Source organism: Oncorhynchus gorbuscha, linkage group LG07 (genome assembly GCF_021184085.1).
Source record: "Oncorhynchus gorbuscha isolate QuinsamMale2020 ecotype Even-year linkage group LG07, OgorEven_v1.0, whole genome shotgun sequence".
Lineage (NCBI taxonomy): Eukaryota > Metazoa > Chordata > Actinopteri > Salmoniformes > Salmonidae > Oncorhynchus > Oncorhynchus gorbuscha.
Genome location: NC_060179.1, coordinates 57581445 through 57590009, shown reverse-complemented (window position 1 = coordinate 57590009; position 8565 = coordinate 57581445).

The window sequence follows — 8565 nt, the reverse complement described above, 5'->3', positions numbered from 1 at the left end:
CTGACCTGTTTGGTTGGCTCCTTGGTCTTCATGGTGCCGCTTGTTTGGTGGTGCCCCTTGCTTAGTGGTGTTTCAGACTCTGGGGCCTTTCAGAACAGGTGTTTACACTGCTCAAAAAAATAAAGGGAACACTTAAACAACACAATGTAACTCCAAGTCATACTTCTGTGAAATCAAACTGTCCACTTAGGAAGCAACACTGATTGACAATACATTTCACATGATGTTGTGCAAATGGAATAGACAACTGGTGGAAATTATGGACAATTAGCAAGACACCCTCAATAAAGGAGTGGTACTGCAGGTGATAACCACAGACCACTTCTCAGTTCCTATGCTTCCTGGCTGATGTGTTGGTCACTTTGAATGCTGGCGGTGCTTTCACTCTAGTGGTAGCATGAGTCTACAACCCACACAAGTGGCTCAGGTAGTGCAGCTCATCCAGGATGGTACATCAATGCGAGCTGTGGCAAGGTTTGCTGTGTCTGTCAGCGTAGTGTCCAGAGCATGGAGGCGCTACCAGGAGACAGGCCAGTACATCAGGAGACGTGGAGGAGGCTGTAGGAGGGCAACAAGCCAGCAGCAGGACCGCTACCTAAGCCTTTGTGCAAGGAGGAGCAGGAGGAGCACTGCCAGAGCCCTGCAAAATGACCTCCAGCAGGCCACAAATGTGCATTGGTCTGCTCAAACGGTCAGAAACAGACTCCATGAGGGTGGTATGAGGGCCCGATGTCCACAGGTGGGGTTGTGCCTACAGCCCAACACCGTGCAGGACGTTGGCATTTGCCAGAGAACACCAAGATTGGCAAATTCGCCACTGGCGCCCTGTGCTCTTCACAGATGAAAGCAGGTTCACACTGAGCACATGTGATAGACGTGACAGTCTGGAGACGCCGTGGAGAACGTTCTGCTGCCTGCAACATCCTCCAACATGACCGGTTTGGCGGTGGGTCAGTCATCGTGTGGTGTGGCATTTCTTTGGGGGGCCGCACAGCCCTCCATGTGCTCGCCAGAGGTAGCCTGACTGCCATTACGTATCGAGATGAGATCCTCAGACCCCTTGTGAGACCATATGCTGGTGCGGTTGGCCCTGGGTTCCTCCTAATGCAAGACAATGCTAGACCTCATGTGGCTGGAGTGTGTCAGCAGTTCCTGCAAGAGGAAGGCATTGATGCTATGGACTGACCCGCCCGTTCCCCAGACCTGAATCCAATTGAGCACATCTGGGACATCACGTCGCGCTCCATCCACCAACGCCATGTTGCACCACAGACTGTCCAGGAGTTGGTGGATGCTTTAGTCCAGGTCTGGGAGGAGATGCCTCAGGAGACCATCCACCATCTCATCAGGAGCATGCCCAGGCATTGTAGGGAGGTCATACAGGCATGTGGAGGCCACACACACTACTGAGCCTCATTTTGACTTGTTTTAAGGACATTACATCAAAGGTGGATCAGCCTGTAGTGTGGTTTTCCACTTTAATTTTGAGTGACTCCAAATCCAGACTTCCATGGGTTGATAAATTTGATTTCCATTGATCATTTTTGTGTGATTTTGTTGTCAGCACATTCAACTATGTAAAGAAAAATCTATTTAATAAGAATATTTCATTCTTTCAGATCTTGGATGTGTTATTTTAGTGTTCCCTTTATTGTTTTGAGCAGTGTATATACTGAGATCATGTAACAGATCATGTGACACTCATCTATTTAACTAATTATGTGACTTCTGAAGGTAATTGGTTGTACCATATCTTATTTAGGGGCTTCATGGCAAAGGGGGTGAATCCATACGCACATACCACTTTTCCATTTAATATTTTTTTTTTTTTTTTTAAACAAGTTATTTTTTAATTTAACTTCACCAATTTAGACTATTTTGTGTATGTCCATTACAAATAAAAATCTATTTAAATTACAGGTTGTAATGCAACAAAATAGGAAAAAAGCCAAGGTGGATAAATACTTTTGCAAGTCACTGTAGCCTCTCTCTTCCCCAGTAGCCTCAACCGCTCTAGTTATCCCCCTCTCCAACATGTAAACTAGCCCTGGAAACACTCCATAGATATTATAGCTGGGAAAGAAACAAAAGGAGCAGGAGAAAGAGAAGGATAGAGAGAGCATACACGTAGTCTACTGAATTTGTTCTCTCTTTCTTTACCTCCTGTTCTTTCTCTTTAGTACCTCACTAGAGACACACACACACACACACACACACACACACACACACACACACACACACACACACACACACACACACACACACACACACACACACACACACACACACACACACACACACACACACACACACACACACACACACACACGTAAGTGTAACGGCGTTCGTCTGTTGAAGGAGAGTCGGACCAAAATGCAGCGTGGTGGTTACTCATGTTCTTTAATGAAACTGAACGATACATGAAATAACTATAAATATATACAAAACAACAAACGGAACGTGAAAACCTATACAGCCTGTCTGGTGAACGACTAACACAGAGACAGGAACAATCACCCACAAAATACACAGTGAAACCCAGGCTACCTAAATATGGTCCCAATCAGAGACAACGAGAATCACCTGACTCTGATTGAGAACCGCCTCAGGCAGCCAAGCCTATGCTAGACACCCCTACTCTGCCGCAATCCCAATACCTACTAAACCCCAATACAAAAACACACCACAAAATAAACCCATGTCACACCCTGGCCTGACAAAAAAAAATAACAAAAACACAAAAGACCACAAAAGACCAAGGCGTGACAGTAAGAAATCAAACACCTTGATTTATGAACATTTGAACATCTTGGTCATGTTCTGTTATAATCTCTACCCGGCACAGCCAGAAGAGGACTGACCACCCCACATAGCCCGGTTCCTCTCTAGGTTTCTTCCTAGGTTTTGGCCTTTCTAGGGAGTTTTTCCTAGCCACCGTGCTTTTACACCTGCATTGTTTGCTGTTTGGGGTTTTAGGCTGGGTTTCTGTACAGCACTTTGAGATATCAGCTGATGTACGAAGGGCTATATAAATCAATTTGATTTGATTTGATTTGAATATGTAAGTGCTAAACCACTCAGGTAACCAGGGATAGGGTAGTGGCTGGCACATGGAAGAAAGAGGCTGAATTCCAAGTTCACCCTGCTCTTGAGAATGTGAATTGATCAGCTACACACATGGATATGTATCTCAACAACCACATATGTCAGCTAGGCTCCTTCTCCATGATAAAGACTGAGATACACAGAATGCAAAATACATTTAATATAACGGAAATCCCAACTCTTCAGAAAAAAACAAATAACTTCACAGATTTTCATTTTAAAGGGTTTAAACACGGTTGCCCATGATTGTTCAATGAAACATAAACGATTAATGAACATGCACCTGTGGAACGGTCGTTAAGACTCTAACAGCTTACAGACGCTAGGCAATTAAGGTCACAGTTCTGAAAACTTAGGACACTAAAGAGGCCTTTTTACTGACTCTGAAAAACACCAAAAGAACGATGCACAGGGGCCCTGCTCATCTGCGTGAACGTGCCTTAGGCATGATGCAAGGAGGCATGAGGACTGCAGATGTGGCCAGGGCAATAAATTGCAATGTTCGTACTGTGAGACGCCTAAGACAGCGGTACAGGGAGATAGGATGGACAGCTGAACGTCCTCGCAATGGCAGACCACGTGTAACAACACCTGCACAGGATCGGTACATCCGAACATCACACCTGCAGGACAGGTACAGGATGGCAACAACAACTGCTCGAGTTACAACAGGAATGCACAATCACTCCATCAGCGCTCAGACTGTCCGCAATAGACTGAGAGAGGCTGGACTGAGGGCTTGTAGGCCTGTTGTAAGGCAGGTCCTCACCAGACATCACCGGCAACATCGTCGCCTATGGGCACAAACCAACCATTGCTGGACCAGACAGGACTGTCAAAAAGTGCTCTTCACTGACGAGTCGCGGTTTTGTCTCACCAGAGATGATGGTCGAATTTGCGGTTATCGTCGAAGGAATGAGCGTTACACCGAGGCCTGTACTCTGGAGCAGGATCGATTTGGAGATGGACGGTCCGTCATGGTCTGGGGCGGTGTGTCACAGCATCATCGGACTGAGCTTGTTGTCATTGCAGGTAATGCTGTGCGTTACAGGGAAGACATCCTCCTCCCTCATGTGGTACCCTTCCTGCAGGCTCATCCTGACATGACCCTCCAGCATGACAATGCCACCAGCCATACTGCTTGTTCTGCGCGGGATTTCCTGCAAGACAGGAATGTCAGTGTTCTGCCATGGCCAGCCAAGAGCTCGGATCTCAATCCCATTGAGCACGTCTGGGACCTGTTGGATCGGAGGGTGAGGGCTAGGACCATTCCTCCCAGAAATATCAATGAACTTGCAGGTGCCTTGGTGGAAGAGTGGGGTAACATCTCACAGCAAGAACTGGCAAATCTGGTGGAGTCCATGAGGAGATGCTCTGCAGTACTTAATGCAGCTGGTGGCCACACCAGATACTGACTGTTCCTTTTGATTTTTACCCACTTTGTTCAGGGACACATTATTCAATTTCTGTTAGTCACATCTCTGTGGAACCTGTTCAGTTTATGTCTTAGTTGTTGAATCTTGTTTTGTTCATACAAATATTCACACATGTTAAGTTTGCTGAAAATAAACACAGTTGACAGTGAGAGGACGTTTATTTTTTTGCTGAGTTTAGAAGTGTTATTATCTGTAAGTATGTGTGCCGGATCCATCGCTCTGCTGTGGGACTGAAAACCATTTTCCTTCTATGGCCAAGAGGGCTTCGCCACACTGTTTAATGGCACTCTTACTGTATGTCCAATGCAATCTTTATAGCGCAACATAACAGCAGGCAAAAGGCAATAGAATGTGAGCAGGCTGTCATTACATGTTGATGGAGCCTATAAAAACACATGATATATTCTCTCCAATCTCCCATGTAGGGACTCCAGGAACCCAAAGCAGTAAACACGATGTAGAGGAGAAATGTAAAACCCTTCCCATCTCTCCTTCAGTTTTCCCCTTTCCCCCGATTATCCCCCCCCCATCTCCCTCCATTGCTTTGCCTCTCTCTATCCTCTGTGTTCAATCCCTTTCTTCTTTCTCCTCCCCCTCTCTGTACTCCCCCTCTACCCCTCTTTTCCCTCTATCCATCAGTGTCCTCTCGAAGACTCTACTCAGTGATAGGGACTGTCTCCCAAAGGGCACACTATTCCCTTTGTAGTACACTACTTTTGACCAGACATATGGGCCCTGGTCAAGAAAAGTGCACTGTATAGGGAATAGGGTGCCATTTGAGATGCACCCAGGGTAGTGGAATAAGCAGCTATTAGATCTCTATTTGGGCTCGTCTGCTTCAATATCAGTCCAGTGCAGTGGTGTGTAGTGGACGTACGTCTCGGTGCGTGTGAGTTCGTGGCCCTGTCTCTGTGACCTTTCCTCCGATGCTGATGAATATGAATGGACAGATCTGTCTTCACCTCCCCTCTATCCCTCCACCCCAGAATACCATAACCGAGTTACAGTGCCTTCAGGAAGTATTCATACCCCTTGACTTGTTCCACATTGAGTTTTTGTTACAGCATGAACACAATCTCCCATAATGACATAGCGAAAACATGTTTTTAGAAATGTTTCCAAATGTATTGGAAATGAAATACAGAATTATCTCATTTGCATAAGAATTCACACCTCTTTGCTATGACACTTCAACTGAGCTCAGGTGAGATGTCACCAGAACTTGATTAGAGTTCACCTGTGGCCAATTCAATAGTTTGGACAATGATTTAGAAAGAAACACACTTGTCTGTATAAAGGTCCTAGTGCATGTCAGAGCAAAAACTAAACCATTAAGTCCAAGGAACTGTCCGGAAATCTCCGGGATTTTGATGCTGCATACACTACCGGTCAAAAAATAACACCTACTCATTCAAGGGTTTCATTTATATTTACTATTGTCTACACTGTAGAATAATAGTGAAGACATCAACACTATGAAATAATACATATGGAATCGTGTAGTAGCCAAAAAAAGTGTTAAACAAATCAAAATGTATTTTATATTTGAGATTCTTCAAATAGCCACCATTTGCCTTGATGATAGCTTTGCACTCTTAGCATTCTCTCACCCAGCTTCGTGAGTTAGTCACCTGGAATGCATTTCAATTAACAGGTGTGCCTTGTTAAAAGTACATTTGAAAATATTTGTGGATACTTTCTGTACCTACTCACACATGTAACTGTACGTTGCAGGTGTGTGTGCGCGATTGAATGTGTGTGTGAGGAAGTGAGGTGATTGATGTGCCTGCTGCCTGTTACTAGTGTGTGTGTGTGACTCACACGGCGCAGGTAGCCCACCGGTACTGGGCCGATAAGCCCCAGGCCTCCAAGAGAGGAAAATCAATACACACCACTCCTCAACTCTGCCTGGCTCCGCTGTAAAAGCACGCACACACGCACAGGGATAAGAGGTCTGATGAGGACTCCCAGTGATCGGAAGGCCTCAGGTAACCTTTTCTTATTAAGATTCCTGGAAAAGTTCTCACATAGCCAGCAACTTAACATTACTGTTATTGGCCATGTTTCCTTAAATAGAACAGACATTTCTCTCACTTATTTCAAGACGGAGAAAAATGGGACATGATAAAACTACTCCTCTCTTTCTTCCATCTCTTTGTGGTAGGTCTGTTTTGTTTTTCTACTGTATACAGCTCCACGGATTCTCTCTTCCCCCTCTCTCGCTGTCCTTTGTTCCCCTTTACTCAATCATCTTCTATTCTTCAATATAGAGCTCTGTTCCCTCCCTTTCTGCCCTCCCATTTTCCTACCTCTCGTCATTGTTATATTCTCTTCTGTACAGCACTTTGTATCTCTCCGTTCCACCTCCCCTTTCTCTCTTTCCAGGTTGGCATGTCGCTCAGGCCCCTGTGGCCTCATTATCAGCCCGGCAGACCGAGGGAGCGGGTCACACACACAAACAAACACACCCTCTGCCACTCCCTTGGTCTTGGGCAGGTAAATTGTCTCCACTCATCCATGCCATGTAGATTACAGTTTCGTAATCACCAAGGCAACGGGCGAGCCAGGGTCAAACACTAATCTAGGCTCTAATCAAAATTTAGCTGGTGCAGCTCATCAAACACTATTAACTCACAATAACAGGGACGGGCAGGGAGTTGAGGAGGAAAGAAAAGGAACAACAGCAGCATCTCTCTTTGTCTGCAAGTTTCTTTCTACGAGGAACAGAAGGGCGGGGTGGGTGGGAATGAGAGAAGGAGCTAGAGAAGCATTTGCCATATGTGACCACTTCCAAAATGAGAGTGAGAGCGAGCTGAATATGACAGGCGAATGGTGAGACAGAGATACAGTACAGAGGAAGAACTGCAGAAGGGTAGAAGCGTCCCTAACCTGCCTCACAAACCATTGGCTGGGGATGGAAAGAGAGAGGCAGAGAGGAGAACAGGCGTTTGAGGAAGAAAAAAAAACAAGGCAAAGTGACAAAAGGGTGACAGAAGCCAATCTGACAAGTAACAAGTGAAGTCAGGACATGACATAACTAGAACAGAACACAGGGCCTCATCATCCTTCTCTCGCTCTGCATCCCTGGTCTCCCTCTCCATCATCTCCCTCCCTCTCTCTCTTTTCCCATCCCTCTGCTCCCTCCCCTTGTTCCTCCACAGATGCACTCATCTGCCAGCATGTGTTCTTTCATTCTGTCGTTCTCGTGGCCCACGCCATCTCTGTTGGGGAGGGGTTTGGCAGAGAGAAAGAAGGGATGAGAAGTGAACGAGTGTAGATGGCTCAGTGGAACCGTTGTCCCTCATTCTTTCTTTCTCCTACTCTCTCTCTCGGGGGACAGGAAGATGGAGGTTGTTTGACCCAACGGTTCTCGCTTATTTGGTTTTCCTTCCTCTCCTCATCTTGTTGTTTCCTTTCTTCTGTCTTTTTTTTTTCTCCGGTCTTTCGTTTCTGCCGCTTCCAAAGCCCAGAGCGGGACCTCCAGAGACGAGCTCCCTCGCTTCAGCCTCCAACATCCCCGGACCCATCTGTCTCTCACACACACACACACACACACACACACACACACACACACACACACACACACACACACACACACACACACACACACACACACACACACACACACACACACACACACACACACACACACACACACACACACACACACACACACACACACACACACACACACACACAGTTTACATTCCTCAGTATGAATCCTAGAGAGCAGTGAGACAGTGAGAGGTGAAAAAAAAACAGTGTCCATGTGGGTACTTATAGTACAGGAGTCTGAGGCGCAGGATGGAGATAAGTATTACGGACAGGGGACTCTTCTCGTAGGCTGCATTCCTGTTTACATTGGTTGAGGAGAGATTGGCTGTATGGGCTTCTTAAGGACGCTTCACACAGTGACATTCCAGGATAGACATCACACTAAGTGGTCCATTATCAAACATGGGGGCATGGAAATGTATGGTGCTTCATACTTCAGTATCGTAGTAGCCAAAGTCAGACAAGGTGG